The sequence below is a fragment of the Sciurus carolinensis genome, chromosome 3 (assembly GCF_902686445.1).
Source record: "Sciurus carolinensis chromosome 3, mSciCar1.2, whole genome shotgun sequence".
Classification (NCBI taxonomy): domain Eukaryota; kingdom Metazoa; phylum Chordata; class Mammalia; order Rodentia; family Sciuridae; genus Sciurus; species Sciurus carolinensis.
Window position 1 is genome coordinate 16581665 of NC_062215.1, and position 17340 is coordinate 16599004.

The 17340-nt window shown below is 37.2% G+C and overlaps 1 protein-coding gene across 1 annotated transcript in view; it reads right to left on the minus strand.

Annotated features, from left to right (window-relative positions):
• Positions 1-17340, minus strand: part of Efcab13 (EF-hand calcium binding domain 13) — a 163110-nt gene that overhangs the window by 112439 nt on the left and 33331 nt on the right.

A 17340-nucleotide genomic window follows, 5' to 3' on the forward strand; every position in this document is an offset into this window, starting at 1 on the left:
AGTCATCAAAAGCCTACCAACAAAGAAAAGTCCAGGACCAGATGGGTTCTCAGCCGAGTTCTACAAAACCTTTAAACAAGAGCTCATTCCAATACTTCTCAAAGTATTCCATGAAATAGAAGAGGAGGGAACCCTCCCAAACTCATTCTATGAAGCCAATATCACCCTGATACCTAAACCAGACAGAGACACATCGAGGAAAGAAAATTTCAGACCAATATCCTTAATGAACATTGATGCAAAAATTCTCAACAAAATCTTAGGAAATCACATACAAAAATATATTAAAAAGATAATGCACCACAATCAAGTGGGTTTTATCCCAGGGTTCAACATTCGGAAATCAATAAATGTAATTCACCATATCAACAGACTTAAAGTCAAAAATCACATGATTATTTCAATAGATGCAGAAAAAGCATTCAATAAAATACAGCATCCCTTCATGCTCAAACACTGGAAAAAATAGGGAGAGTAGGAACATTCCTTAACATTGTAAAGACCATCTATGCTAAGCCCATGGCCAATATCATTCTAAATGGTGAAAAACTGAAAGCATTCCCCCTAAAAATGGGAACAAGACAGGGATGCCCTCTTTCACCACTTCTATTCAACATTGTCCTTGAAACTTTAGCCAGAGCAATTAGACAGACCAAGGAAATTAAAGGGATATGAATAGGAAAAGAAGAAATCAAACTATCCCTATTTGCTGAGGACATGATTATATATTTAGAGGAACCTGGAAATTCCACCAGAAAACTTTCAGAACTCATAAGTGAATTCAGTAAAGTAGCAGGATATAAGATCGATGCTCATAAATCCAATGCATTTTTATACATAAGTGATGAATCTTCAGAAAGAGAAATTAGGAAAACTACCCCATTCACAATAGCTTCAAAAAAAATAAAATACTTGGGAATCAATCTAACCAGAGGTGAAAGATCTCTACAGTGAGAACTACAGAACACTAAAGAAAGAAATTAAAGAAAACCTTAAAAGATGGAAAGATCTCCCATGTTCTTAGATAGGCAGAACTAAATGACCATACTACCAAAAGTGCTATACAGATTCAATGCAATTCCAATTAAAATTCCAATGATGTACCTTACAGAAATAGAGCAAGCAATCATGAAATTCATCTGGAAGAATAAGAAACCCAGAATAGCTAAAGCAATCCTTAGCAGAAAGAGTGAAGCAGGGGGTATACCAGAACTTCAACTATACTACAAAGCAATAGTAACAAAAACGGCATGGTATTGGCACCAAAACAGACACGTGGATCAATGGTACAGAAGAGGATACGGACACAAACCCAAATAAATACAATTTTCTCATACTAGACAAAGGGGCCAAAAATATGCAATGGAGAAAAGATAGCCTCTTCAACAAATGGTGCTGGAGAATTGGAAATCCATATGCAACAGAATGAAACTAAACCCCTATCTCTCACCCTGCACAAAAATCAACTCACAATGGATCAAGGACCTCAGAATCAGACCACAGACCCTGCATCTTATAGAAGAAAAAGTAGGTCCAAATCTTCAACATGTCGGCCTAGGATCAGACTTCCTCAACAGGACTCCCATAGCATAAGAAATAAAAGCCAGAATCAATAACTGGGATAGATTCAAACTAAATAGCTTTCTCTCAGCAAAGGAAACTATCAGCAATGTGAAGAGAGTGCCTACAGAGTGGGAGAAAATCTTTGCCATGCATACTCCAGATAGAGCACTAATTTCCAGAATCTATAAAGAACTCAAAAAACTCTACACCAAAAATACAAATAATACAATCGACAAATGGGCTAAGGAAATGAACAGATACTTCACAGAAGAAGATGTACAAGCAGTCAACAGAAATATGAAAAAATGTTCAACATCTTTAGTAATAAGAGAAATGCAAATCAAAACTACACTAACATTCCATCTCACCCTAATTAGAATGGCGATTATCAAGAACACAAGCAACAATAGGTGTTGGCGAGGATGTGGGGAAAAAGGTACACTCATACATTGCTGGTGGGGTTGCAAATTAGTGCAGCCACTCTGGAAAGCAGTGTGGAGATTCCTCAGAAAGCTTGGGTTGGACCCACCATTTGACCCAGCTATCCCACTCCTTGGTCTATACCCAAAGGACTTAAAATCAGCATACTACAGAGATACAGTCACATCAATGTTCATAGCTGCTCAATTCACAATAGCCAGATTGTGGAACCAACGTAGATGCCCTTCAATTGATAAATGGATAAAGAAACTGTGATATATATATACAATGGAATATTATTCAGCCATAAAAATAATAAAATTATGGCATTTGCAGGCAAATGGATGAAATTGGAGAATATCATGCTAAGTGAGATAAGCCAATTTCAGAAAACTAAAGGATGAATGAACTCATTGATAAGTGGATGATGACACATGTTGGGGGGTGGAAGGGGGGCAAGAATGGAGGAAGGAGGGACTCTATAGAGGGATAAGAGGGGTGGGAGGGGTGGGGGGAATAAAAAAAGTAACAGAATGAATCAAAAACTATTACCCTAGGTAAATGTATGATTACAAAAATGGTATGCCTCTACTTCATGTATAAACAGAGAAACAGATATATCCCATTTGTTTACAATAAAAATAAATTTAAAAAAAAAGAGAGAACCTACAGAATGTGAGAAAATCTTTTCTAACTACTCATCAGACAGGATTAATATTGAGAAGGTATAAAGAACTTAAAAACACCAAAAAAAAAAACCTAATAATAAATGGGCAAATGAATTAAACAGACACTTCTCCAAAGAAGTACAAATAGTCAAAAAATATATGAAAAAATATTCAACATTATTGGCAATTAGGGAAATGCAAATTAAAACTACACTGAGATTTCATCTCACACCAACCAGAATGGCAGTCATCAAGAATACAAATAATAAATGCTAGAGAGAATGTGGAGAAAAAGGTACAATTTTACACTGTTGGTGGGATTATAAATTAGTACAACCATTATGGAAATCAGTATGGAGTTTCCTCAAAAGACTAGGAATGGAACCAATGTATAATCCAGCTATACCACTCTTTGGTATGTACCCTAAAGAATTAAAGTCATCACTCCATTAGTGATACATGCATAGCCATGTTTATTGCAGCACAATTCACAACAGCTAAACCATGGAATCAGCCTAGGTGCCCATCAATGGATAATAACCAAAATGTGGAATATGTATACAATGGAGTTTTATTCAATCATAAAGAGAACTGAAACTATGTCATCTGCAGGAAAATGAATGGAACTTGACACCATTATGTTAAGTGAAGTAAATCAAACTCAGAAGGTCAAGCATCATTTGGTTTCTCTCATATGTGGAAACTAGAGGTAAAAGGAAAAGAAAGGTAGAGGAGATCTCATGAAAATCAAATGGAAATCAATAGAGGGAAGGGACCAAGAGGTGGAAAGAGGGTAGGAAGGGGAAATGTGCTGGGGAATGAAATTGACAAATTATATTGTTATATTTTGTGCATGTATGATTATGTAATAGCAAATCCCATCATTGTGTACCACTAGAATGTACCAATAAAAAAATGTGGAAAAAAATAGAGCAGAAAATTTTCCAAATTTGGGAAAACATATAAATATGCATGTACAAGAAGGTCAAAAGTTCCCAGTTAGATTTAATCCAAACAAGACTAAACCAAACATAGTCAAACATCCAAATACCAAAGACAAAAAGAGGATCATGAAAACAGCAAGAAAAAAATAAGCATATAATATACCCGGGAGTTTCAATAAGCCTAACATGAGATTTCTTAGCAGAGACTTTATAGTTCAGGAGAGAGTGGGATAATACATTCAAAGGTTCAACCAATAATACTATACTCAGTGAAGGTACCCTTCAGAAATGAAGGACTTATAAGACTTTCTCAGACAAAGCTTGGAGTTCATCACTACTACCAGTCCCATCATCCAATAAATGCTAAGTGAAGTTCTTCAAGTCAAAAAACAAGGACACTAATTAGTTACACAGAAACATAAGAAAATATAAAACTTGCTGGTGAAAGTGTACAAATTCAAAATACTCTATTACTATGATGGTGGTATCCAACACATTTATATCATCAGTATGAAAGTTAAAAAACAAAGAAAATATAAGCTAAATGATTTGTGAAAGAATCCATAATATAAAAATTATTAATTGCAACATCAAAAATTTAAAGTGGGAGGAGGGGTGAAATAAAAGTCATTTGTTCATGTGATCAAAGTTGTTAGATGATTAAATAGCCTACTATAAGAATATTTTAGGGGCTAGGGATATAGCTCAGTTGGTAGAGTGCTTGCCTCATAAGCACAAGACCCTGGGTTCAATCCCCAGCACCGCAAAAAAAAAAAAAAGAATATTTTATAAGCCCCATGGTAGTTTTAAGGCAAAAACCTACATAAGTTATACAAAAGATTAAAAGTAAGGAATTTAAAACATATCAGCAGATTTTTTTAATCATCATGGAAAAGAGGAACAAAGAACCTATATAAAACAACAAGAAAATGATTAACAAAATGACAACAGTAAATCCTTACATATTAATAATCCTTACTTATCATCTTGGTGGAAAATCAATAAGAAAATTTCAGATTTAAACTAGAGTTTAGACCAAATGTATCTATACAAAATATTCCAATCAACAGCAGCAGAACGCACATTCTTCTCAATTGCACATGGGGCATTCCTCAGGATAGATCCTATGATAGGCCACAAAACAAATTTTAACACATTCAAGAAAATTGGATCATACAAAATCATTTCTGACCACAATGGTGTAAAACTAGAAATCAATAATGGGGAATCTCAAAAAATTCACATGTACAAGGAAATTCAACAACATGCTCAGGAGTCAATGAAGAAAGTGAAATTAAAAGACAACTTTTAAAATGTCCAGAGACAAGCTGGGTATGGTGGCACTTACCTATAATCGAAGTACATCAGGAGGCTGAGGTAGGAGGATCACAAGTTTAAGGCCAGCCTAGGAAACTAAGCAAGAGCCTGTCTCAATTTTTTTTTTTAATTTCAAGAGCTAAGGATGTAGCTCAGTAGCAGACTGCCTCTGTGTTCAAAATCTCTAGTACTGTAAAAATGAAATAAAACATCCTGAGACAAATAAAAATGGAAACACAACATGCCAAAACTCATGGAATGCAGCAAAAATAGCTCTAAGAGGGAAAGCTTATAGCAATAAACAACTACATCAAAAAGAAATATTCCAAATAAATACCAAACATTACACCTCAAAGAACTAGAAAAACAAGAATAAATTAAGCCCAAAGTTATTAAAAGGAAGAAAATCATGAAGATCAGAGTAGAAATAAATAAAATGAAGTCTGAAAAACAGTAAAACTGAGAGTTGGTTTTTTAAAATGATAAAAAGTCAACAAACCTCTAGACAAAGAAAAAGAGAGAACTCAAAATCAAAAAGAGGAGATATTGCAATTGACACCACAGATATATGAATAACCATAAAAGATTACCATGAATAATCATACTACAACAAATTGTATAACCTGTAAGAAATGAATAGTATCTAGAAACATACAACCTACCAATTAAATCATAAAGAAACAGAAAATCTAAACAGACCAGTAACAAGGATGATCACTGTATCAATAATAAAAGTCTGCCATCAAAGAAAAGCCCAAGACAAGGCTTCACTGCTAAGTACTACCAAACATCTAAAGAACACAAATCCCGAGGTTTTCAGGATGGCGGACTAGAGGGTGGCTGCATTTCATGTTGCTCCAGGACTCAGGATTCAAAAGAGGAGATATTGAGAGACTTGGGACCAACTCAAAGTCACCGGGTGAGTCTCTCCCGTTGGGGAGGCGTCCCGGATGGGGCGGTAGTCCCGGAACGCAGGGAACTTTGTGAAGTAGAGTTGCCCAACGAGACACCCCTCCCCCTGCTGGAGCAGTGAACTCGGACAACTGGGAGCATTGTAGAGGAGGCCGCTCAGCACAGTGCTTGGACTTGGAGCAACCACTGGGGCTCCAGACAGCTGCCTAGAGGAGGTGCTGCGCGGCGAGCTGTTTGGACTCAGAGAAACCACTCCTGAACACCGGAGGGCTGCCCAGAGGAGGAGCAGGAGGAGCGCAGCAGGTCGCTTGGATTCGGAGTGACTGCACCAGAGCTACAGGTGGTAGCCAGAGGAGAGCTGCACGGTGAGCTGTTTGGACTCAGAGCGACCGCCCCTGAACACCGGGGCCTGCCCGGAGGAGGAGGAGGAGCGCGGCGGGTCGCTTGGACTCAGAGTGACTGCATCAGAACTCCGGACAGCTGCTCAGAGGAGGAAGCAAGTGGTGAGTTGTTTGGACTCAAAGCGATCGCTCCTGAACACAAGGGGGGGGGTTGCCTGGAGGAGGAGCGCGGTGGGTCGCTTAGTCTCGGAGCGGTCGCACCACAGCTCCGGGCGTCTGCCTGGAGGAGGCGTGCGGTGGGTCGCTTGGACTCAGAGCAACAGCTCCTGAACACCCGGGGCCTGCCCGGAGGAGGAGGAGGAACGAGGCAGATCACTTGGACTCGGAGTGACTGCCCAGGGCTACGGGTGGTTGGCGGGAAGAGGAGGCACGCAGTGAGTTGCTTGGACTCCTAGTGACCACACCGGAACACCGGGCGGCTATCTGGAGGAAGAGGCGTGCAGCGGGTCACTGGGACTCAGAGCGACTGTACGGGGCTCCAGGTGGCTGCTCAGAGGAGGGGCCGCATAGCCAGGTGATTAGGTGCAGAGCAGGGTCCCAGGACCTAGGCGGCTTCTTGGTGGAAGAGCCACACAGAGACACGCTTAGGGGTGGAGCGAAGGTTCCAGGACTGCGGGGAAGATTCTCTGAGGAGAGGCAGGCTAAGGAGACTCGTCTGTGAAGGGTGAGGCTTCCAGGCCCAGGAGGTAGGTCCGGGCCCCTGGGAACATTGCAGAGGAAGGCAGCGCACCCAGGCGGTAGTTGTAGATTGAGGGGAACCTCTAGGAGGGGAACTGACCAGCGAGACCTCCCCACCAGGTGAGTCTTCCCTGCCGGGTGAGGTTTTCCCACAAGGATGGTAAAAACAGAGACACAGGCCCAAACAGGCCTTGCCTCAGCCTGCAGCTTAGTTCCCCTTTGGATGACCATTGGTCAACAAGTGGAGGCACCTCTGCCCACTGGCAGGGAATATACCCCACCTGAAGGCCACCACCCCTAGAGAGGCAGCTTCCTTGTGGAGCACGCATTATCAACTTCCTCCAAGACATAGGCTACTGAAGGCTAAGAGGGGATTTACTAGAAATCTTCAGGGACATTATAAGTCAATAGAGGAAATCTGCGATATCTTAGCGGTCCACTGATACCTGAACAATATGAGAAAACAAGGGAAGAAAATGCCCCAAACATATCTAGATGTTACATCAATAAAATCCAATGACAGCATGGCAGAAGAAATGACAGAAAGGGAGTTCAGAATGTACATAATTAAAATGATCAGAGAAGCAAACAAGGAGATGAAAGAGCAAATGCAGACTCTGAAGGATGAGATGAAAGAGCATATGCAGGCATTGAATGATCACACCAATCGACAGTTAAAAGAGCAAATACAGAAGCAAAAGATCATTTCAATAAAGAGTTAGAGATATTGAAAAAAAAAAACAAACGGAAATTCTTGAAATGAAGGAAACAATAAACCAAATTAAGAACTCCATAGAAAGCATAACCAATAGGATAGAACACCTGGAAGACAGAACCTCAGATATTGAAGACAAAATATTTAACCTTGAAAACAAAGTTGAACAAACAGAGAAGATGATAAGAAATCATGAGCAGAATCTCCAAGAACTATGGGATATCATGAAAAGGCCAAATTTAAGAATTATTGGGATTGAGGAAGGCTTAGAGAAACAAACCAAAGGAATGAACAATCTATTCAATGAAATAATATCAGAAAATTTCCCAAATCTGAAGAATGAAATGGAAAATCAAATTCAAGAGGCTTATAGGACTCCAAATACACAAAATTACAACAGACCCACACCAAGGCACATTATAATGAAAATACCTAACATACAAAATAAAGACAGAATTTTAAAGGCTGTGAGGGAAAAGAACCAAATTACGTTAAGGGGGAAACCAATATGGATATCAGCAGATTTTTCAATCCAGACTCTAAAAGCTAGAAGGGCCTGAAACAACATTTTTCAAGCCCTGAAAGAAAATGGATGCCAACCAAGAATCTTATACCCAGCAAAACTTACCTTCAAATTTGACGATGAAATAAAATCCTTCCATGATAAACAAAAGCTAAAAGAATTTACAAAAAGAAAGCCAGCATTACAGAACATTCTCAGCAAAATATTCCATGAGGAAGAGATAAAAAAAAAAAGAAGCAAATCAGCAAAGGGAGGAATTATCCTAAAGGAATCGTCAAATAAAGGAGGAACCAAGTAGTGTCAAAAAAATAAATAAATAAATTAAATAAATGAACCAAATGACCGGGAATACAAATCATATCTCAATAATAAGCCTGAATGTTAATGGCCTGAATTCATCAATCAAAAGACATAGACCTGCAGATTGGATTAAAAAGAAAGATCCAACAATATGTTGCCTGCAAGAGACTCACCTCATAGAAAAAGATACCCATAGACTAAAGGTGAAAGGATGGGGAAAAACATGCCAAGCACATGGACTCGGCAAAAAAGTCGGAGTATCCATCCTCATTTCAGATAATGTGGACTTCAAGCCAAAGTTAATCAGAAGGGATAAAGAAGGACATTTCATACTGCTTAAGGGAAGCATAAATCAGAGATATAACAATCATAAACATCTATGCCCTCAAACAGTGGCTCATCCGTGTATGTCAAACAAATCCTTCTCAATTTCAGAATCGAAATAGAGCATAACACAATAATACTAGGTGATTTTAACACACCTCTCTCACCACGGATAGATCTTACAAACAAAAATTGAACAAAGAAACCATAGATCTCAAAAACACAATCAATAATTTAGACATAACAGACATTTATAGAATATACCATCCAACCAGAGTGAATACACTTTCTTCTCAGCAGCACATGGATCCTTCTCTAAAATAGACCATATATTATACCACAAAGCTAATGTTAGCAAATACAAGAAGATGGAGACACTACCTTGTATTCTATCAGATCATAATGGATTGAAGTTAGAAATAAATGAAAGGGTAAAAAAACAGAAACTACTCCAACACCTGGAGATTACACAATATGCTCTTATATGATGAATGGATAACAGAAGATATTAGGAAGGAAATTTAAAAATTCTTAGAGGTAAATGAGAACAAAGAAACATCATACCAAAATCTCTGGGACACTAAGAAAGCAGTACTTAGAGGAAAATTTATTTCATGGAGCACATTCAATAAAAGAAGAAAAAATCAACAAATAAACGACTTAACGCTACAGCTCAAAGCCTTAAAAAAGAACAGACCAACACCAACCAAAAGTAGTAGAAGAAAGGAAATAGTTAAAATCAGAGCTGAAATCAATGAAATTGAAACAAAACAAAAAATACAAAAAATTGACAAATAAATAGTTGGTTCTTCGAAAAAATAAACAAAATTGATAAACCTTTAGCCACACTAACAAAGAGAAGACGAGAGAAAACCCAAATCACTAAAATTCGGAATGAACAAGGAAATATCACAACAGACACGATTGAAATACAAACATAATTAGAAGCTATTTTGAAAATCTATACTCCAACAAAATAGAAAATTTCGAAGACATCAACAGGTTTCTAGAGACATATGAATTGCCTAAACTGAACGAGGAGAACGTACACAATTTAAATAGATCAATTTCAAGTAATGAAATAGAAGAAGTCATCAAAAGCCTACCAACAAAGAAAAGTCCAGGACCAGATGGGTTCTCAGCCGAGTTCTAAAAACCTTTAAAGAAGAGCTCATCCCAATACTTCTCAAAGTATTCCATAAAATAGAAGAGGAGGGAACCCTCCCAAACTCATTCTATGAAGCCAATATTACCCTGATACCTAAACCAGACAGAGACACATCGAGGAAAGAAAATTTCAGACCAATATCCTTAATGAACATCGACGCAAAAATTCTTCAACAAAATTTTAGCAAATCGCATACAAAAACATATTAAAAAGATAGTGCACCATGATCAAGTGGGTTTCATCCCAGGGATGCAAGGTTGGTTCAACATCAGGAAATCAATAAATGTAATTCACCAGATCAATAGACTTAAAGTCAAGAATCACATGATTATTTCAATAGATGCAGAAAAAGCATTTGATAAAATACAGCACCCCTTCATGCTCAAAACACTAGAAAAAATAGGGAGAGTAGGAACATTCCTTAACATTGTAAAGACCATCTATGCTAAGCCCATGGCTAATATCACTCTAAATGGTGAAAAACTGAACGCATTCCCCCTCAAAACTGGAACAAGGCAGAGATGCCCTCTTTCACCACTTCTTTTCAATATTGTCCTTGAAACTCTAGCCAGAGCAATTAGACAGACCAAGGAAATTAAAGGGATACGAATAGGAAAAGAAGAACTCAAACTATCCCTGTTTGCTGATAATATGATTATATACTTAGAGGAACCAGGAAATTCCACCAGAAAACTTTCAGAACTCATAAGTGAATTCAGTAAAGTAGCAGGATATAAGATCAATACACATAAATCTAATGCATTTTTATACATAAGTGATGAATCTTCAGAAAGAGAAGTTAGGAAAACTACCCCATTCACAATAGCTTCGAAAAAAATAAAATACTTGGGAATCAATCTCACAAAAGAGGTGAAAGACCTCTACAATGAGAACTACAGAACACTAAAGAAAGAAATTAAAGAAAACCTTAGAAGATGGAAAGATCTCCCATGTTCTTGGATACGAAGATTTAATATTGTCAAAATGGCCATACTACCAAAAGTTCTATACAGATTCAATGCAATTCCAATTAAAATCCCAATGACGTACCTTACAGAAATAGAGCAAGCAATTATGAAATTCATCTGGAAGAATAAGAAACCCAGAATAGCTAAAGCAATCCTTAGCAGAAAGAGTGAAGCAGGGGGTATCGCAATACCAGATCTTCAACTCTACTACAAAGCAATAGTAACAAAAATGGCATGGTATTGGTACCAAAATAGAAAGGTAGATCAATGGTACAGAATAGAGGACACAGACACAAACCCAAATAAATACAATTTTCTCATACTAGACAAAGGGGCCAAAAATATGCAATGGAGAAAAGATAGCCTCTTCAACAAATGGTGCTGGGTGAATTGGAAATCCATAGGCAACAGAATGAAAGTAAACCCATATCTCTCACCATGCACGAAACTAAACTCAAAATGGATTAAGGGCCTCGGAATCAGACCAGAGACCCTGCATCTTATACAAGAAAAAGTAGGTCCAGAGCTTCAACATGTCGGCTTAGGACCAGACTTCCTCAACAGGACTCCCATAGCACAAGAAATAAAAGCAAGAATCAATAACTGGGATAGATTCAAACTAAAAAGCTTTCTCTCAGCAAAGGAAACTATCAGCAATGCGAAGAGAGTGCCTACAGAGTGGGAGAAAATCTTTGCCACTCATACTTCAGATAGAGCACTAATCTCCAGAATCTATAAAGAACTCAAAAAACTCTACACCAAGAATACAAATAATACAATCGACAAATGGGCTAAGGAAATGAACAGACACTTCCCAGAAGAAGATCTACAAGCAATCAATAAACATATGGAAAAATGTTCAACATCTCTAGTAATAAGAGAAATGCAAATCAAAACCACCCTAAGATTCCATCTCAACCCAATTAGAATGGCGATTATCATGAATACAAGCAACAACAGGTGTTGGTGACGATGTGGGGAGAAAGGTACACTCATACATTGCTGGTGGGGTTGCAAATTAGTGCAGCCACTCTGGAAAGCAGTGTGGAGATTCCTCAGAAAGCTTGGAATGGACCCACCATTTGACCCAGCTATCCCACTCCTTGGCCTATACCCAAAGGACTTAAAATCAGCATACAACAGAGGTACAGTCACATCAATGTTCATAGTTGCTCAATTCACAATAGCCAGATTGTGGAACCAACCTAGATGTCCTTCAATTGATGAATGGATAAAGAAACTGTGGTATATATATATAATGGAATATTACTCAGCCATAAAGAATGATAAAATTATGGCATTTGCAGGCAAATGGATGAAATTGGAGAATATCATGCTAAGTGAGACAAGCCAATCTCAAAAAACCAAAGGATGAAAGATATCGCTAATAAGTGGATGATGACGCATAATGGGGTTGGGAGGGGTTAGTGTTAGGGTTAGAGTTAGGGTTAGGGAGGGGGGCAAGAATGGAGGAAGGAAGGACTGTATAGAGGGAAAAGAGGGATGGGAGGGGTGCGGGGGAAGGGGAAAAATAACAGAATGAATCAAACAATATTACCCTATGTAAATTTATGATTACACAAATGGTATGCCTTTACGCCATGTACAGAGAAACAACATGTATCCATTTGTTTACAATAAAAAAAAATAAAAAATAAAAAAATAAACCCCCATAAATTTTCTCTGGAAAAAAAAAAATTTGTATAGAACTACAAAAAAAAAAACCCTGAGTAGTCAAAGCAATTTTGAGTAAAAATAATACAACTGGAAGCATCTGATTTCAACTGTACTACCAAACTATAGTCAAAACACTATGGTGGGCTGGGGAGATAGCTCAGCTGGTAGAGCACTTGCCTCGAAAGCACAAGGCCCTGAGTTCGATCCCCAGTACTACAAAAAAAAAAAAAAAAACCACTATGGTACTGGCATAAAACCAGACATATAGACCAATGGAACAGAATAGAGTCCAAAATAAATCCACACAACTATGGTCAATTGATCTACAACAAATATGTCAAGAACATTCAATGGGGAAGAGACAATGTCTTCAATAAATGATGTAAGGACAACTAAATATTCACATGAAGAAGAATTAAATTAGATTCTTATATATAAAAAGTCAAATGAATTAAGATTTAAATATAAGACCTGAAACTTTAAAACTACTGGAAGAAATGGTCTGAGCAATTAGTATTTTGGATATGAACCCAAATAGACAGAAATAAAAGTAAAAATAGACAAATGGGATTAATCAAACTAAAAAGTTTCTGGAAGCTGAATTAAGGAAATCTCTCAGAAAGCAGAATAAAAAGGTAAAGGAATGAAAACAATAAGAACAACAAAAAGAAAAGGTTTCAAAAAATGGAGAAACAGAGTCTCAACTTACACTTGTTTGGGATGAATATTTATTCATATTAAAAAAATTATAAAAAAGATAAATTGTATGCTCACTTTTTAAGACCATGGGCAATGACAGATAACAATGTAAATCTCAGCTCTGATAAATACTTTTTGTTTGATTTTTATCAAGAATGCTCACTTTCAAAAATATGCAATGGAGAAAAGATAGCCTCTTCAACAAATGGTGCTGGGAAAACTGGAAATACATATGCAACAGAATGAAATTAAACCCTTATCTTTCACCCTGCACAAAACTCAACTCAAAATGAATCAAGGACCCCGGAATCAGACCAGAGACCCTGCATCTTATAAGAAGAAAAAGTAGGTCCCAACCTTCAACTTGTTGGCTTAGGATCAGACTTCCTTAACAGGACTCCCAAAGCACAAGAAGTAAAAGCAAGAATCAATAACTGGGATAGATTCAAACTAAAAAGCTTTCTCTCAGCAAAGGAAACTATCAGCAATGCAAAGAAAGAGCCTACAGAGTGGGAGAAAATCTTTGCCACTCATACTTCAGATAGAGTGCTTATTTCCAGAATCTATAAAGAACTCAAAAAACTCTACACCAAGAATACAAATAATACAATCGACAAATGGGCTAAGGAAATGAACAGATACTTCACAGAAGAAGATGTACAAGCAATCAACAGATATATAAAAAAATGTTCAACATCTCTAGTAATAAGAGAAATGCAAATCAAAACTACACTAAGATTCCATCTCACCTAATTAGAATGGCGATTATCAAGAACACAAGCAACAATAGGTGTTGGCGAGGATGTGGGGAGAAAGGTACACTCATATATTTGCTGGTGGGGTTGCAAATTAGTGCAGCCACTCTGGAAAGCAGTGTGGAGATTCCTCAGAAAGCTTGGAATGGACCCACCATTTGACCCAGCTATCCCACTCTTTGGCCTATACCCAAAGGACTTAAAATCAGCATACAACAGAGATACAGTCACATCAATGTTCATAGTTGCTCAATTCACAATAGCCAGATTGTGGAACCAACCTAGTTGTCCTTCAATTGATGAATGGATAAAGAAACTGTGGTATATATATATAATGGAATATTACTCAGCCATAAAGAATGATAAAATTACGGCATTTGCAAGGAAATTGGAGAATATCATGCTAATTGAGATAAGCCAATCTCAAAAAACCAAAGGACAAATGATCTCGCTGATAAGCGGATGATGACACACAATGGGCGGTGGGAGGGGTTAGTGTTAGGGTTAGGGTTAGGTTTAGGGTTAGAGTTAAGGAGGGTGGCAAGAATGGAGGAAGGAAGGACTGTGGACAGGGAAAAGAGGGATGGGAGGGGTGCAGGGGAAGGGAAAAAATAACAGAATGAATCAAACAACATTACCCTATGTAAATTTATGATTACACAAATGGTATGCCTTTACTCCATGTACAAACAGAGAAACAACATGTATCCCATTTGTTTACAATTAAAAAAAAAAAAAAAAGAATGCTCACTTTGGTGTCTAACTCCAAAAAAATGGAGAAACTGTTTTACTTTGTAGGGTTGTCTACCTTGAGCTACTGGCTCTTGGTCACAATCTCATAATCATACCCTGAATCTCTTTTTTTTTTTTTTCCTTTTATGGTATTGGGGATTGAACCCTGAGGCATTTTACCACTGAGACACATTCTCAGCCCTTTTTTATTTTTATTTTGAGTCAGGGTCTAACTAAATTGCTTAGGCATGACTTAGTTGCTGAGATTGGCTTGAAACTTGTGATCCTCCTGTCTCAGCCTCCAGGAGTAGCTGGGCTTACCGGCATGTACCACTATGCCTGCTCATACTCTGAACCTTTGAATATGCTGTTTCTCTGCATGTAACCACCACCTCTGATCCCAAGGGATATAAATAAAAAGGAAAATAATTCCAAATAAAGAAGGAAATGACTTGTAAAAAAAAATGAAGAACTAGTACAGGCAGTCAAATATAAAAATACCAAGACTTCCAAAAAGAAAAAAATAAGAGACAAAATTAAATAATCAACATTTTTTTTATTTTCCAGAATCACAGAACACTGTACCCAGCACACAGTTACAAAAAAACATATTTCAAGTACACCATTATGAAGATTTCAGAAAAATTAATGAAAAGAAAATATTCAATAAACTTGAAAAGAGAAAAATCAGGTACATCAGAAGGGTCAAGAATGAGAAGAATTTGAGATTTCAATAGCAATATGGAAATCTAGAAAATCTACTGGGTGTGGTGGTCCACACCTATAATTCCAGCTACTCAGGAGCCTAAGGCAAGAGGATCACAAGTTTAAAGATAGTCTCAGCAATTTAGCAAGACCCTGTCTCAAAATAAAAAAGCTAGAGATGTAGCTCAGTGGTAGGGCTTCCTGGGTTTAATTTCTAGTACTAGAAGAAAGGAGAAAAAGAAGGAAGTGGGTAGAGGGAAGAACCTGAGGGAAAAACACAGGGAAGGAGAAAGAAAAAAGGAAACCAGAAAAGTCAAGTTTCTGAGAAAAATACTATTTCCAATCTAAAATCCTATGCCAAACTATCAAAGAATCTGATACAGAATTAAAAGAGTCTCCAAGGGGCTGGGGAGATAGCTCAGTCAGTAGAGTGCTTGCCTTGTAAGCACAAGGCCCTGGGTTCGATCCCCAGCACCCAAAAAAAAAAAAAGAGTCTCCAAAATTTGAGCAAAAGGAAAACCCAAGATGAGCGGCACACAAGATGCAGAGGTCAAAAAAATTCATTTCGGTTCTCCAATATGCAATTTGTTGGTCTCTACATCTAATCAGAGTACTGTAAGGAAAATTTCTTCAATAACACAAAACTGACAGAAAACCTGGTGCAGTCAAAGTTATGAAGAGGATTTTAAGACATCTGACAACGTTTGGGGTCAAATCAGTAATAAATTTACTTTTTAAAAACCAACCAAATAGGGCTGGGGTTGTGGCTCAGTGGTAGAGCACTTGCCTAGCATGTGTGAGGTACTGGGTTTGATCCTCAGCACCATATAAAAATAAATAAATAAATAATAAAAGGTACTGTGTCCACCTACAATTTAAAAAATATTAAAACAACCAAATAAATAAATGACAATTATTAACTCAAAGAAGGAACAAATGTTGCACAGAAAACAAAGTAATGATATGATACTATATGGGTCAGCTGTGAATAGTGTTATAAAGATTTATTAATATAAATACTGAATTTCAAATTAAACAAATTATGTATACACACATCTATACATAAATATATTGGATGGGTGGATAAGTATGGGAAAAGTGAGTATGTTGGGGACACATAAAATGGAAGAGAGCTAAATCCCTATTCTTTTAAGTAGGAAGTTTACTATGCCTACCCAAAATTCTAGAAAAATATGTTTAAATTCTTGGAGGTTGCCAACACAAAGAAATCATAAGTTTTAAGGAGATGGAAATCTTAATTACCCCGATTTTATCATTACATATATACATATGTCAAATCATATATATACCATATCAGATTTTTAATTTAAAAAATCAACAAGTAACAAAGTAAACATGATATTAATATAAATAAAGAAATCAGATAAAACATTTAAAATGATCATCTCCAGAAAAGCTGGGGAAGGATTGAGGATAGAAGCTACTTTTTATGTAACAAGCTTCATAAACCTACATAACTCTTAAAATTATTGGACTAGGCAGTTTTAACCAAACGATATTTGGACAAATGAGAAAAGTATAGTGAGTAATATGATATGCAATAAGAAGAGATCAAAAACAATGTACTTAATGAAGAAAAACTAATAATGATAGAAGGATCAATGTTAGGAGGTCAGAATACCCTACAAATTATAAATTAAATATTATCCTGTTTTTTATACTGGAGATTGAACCCAGGAGTGCTTTACCACTGCACTATATCTCCAGTACTTTTTTGTTTTTTATTTTGAGACAGGAGGGGGCCTCACAAAGTTACTGAGGCTGGCCTTGAACTTGTGATCCCACTGTCTCAGATTATCAGCACCCATCACTGCACCCACCGAATTTTTTTTATTACTATCTTGTTTTAA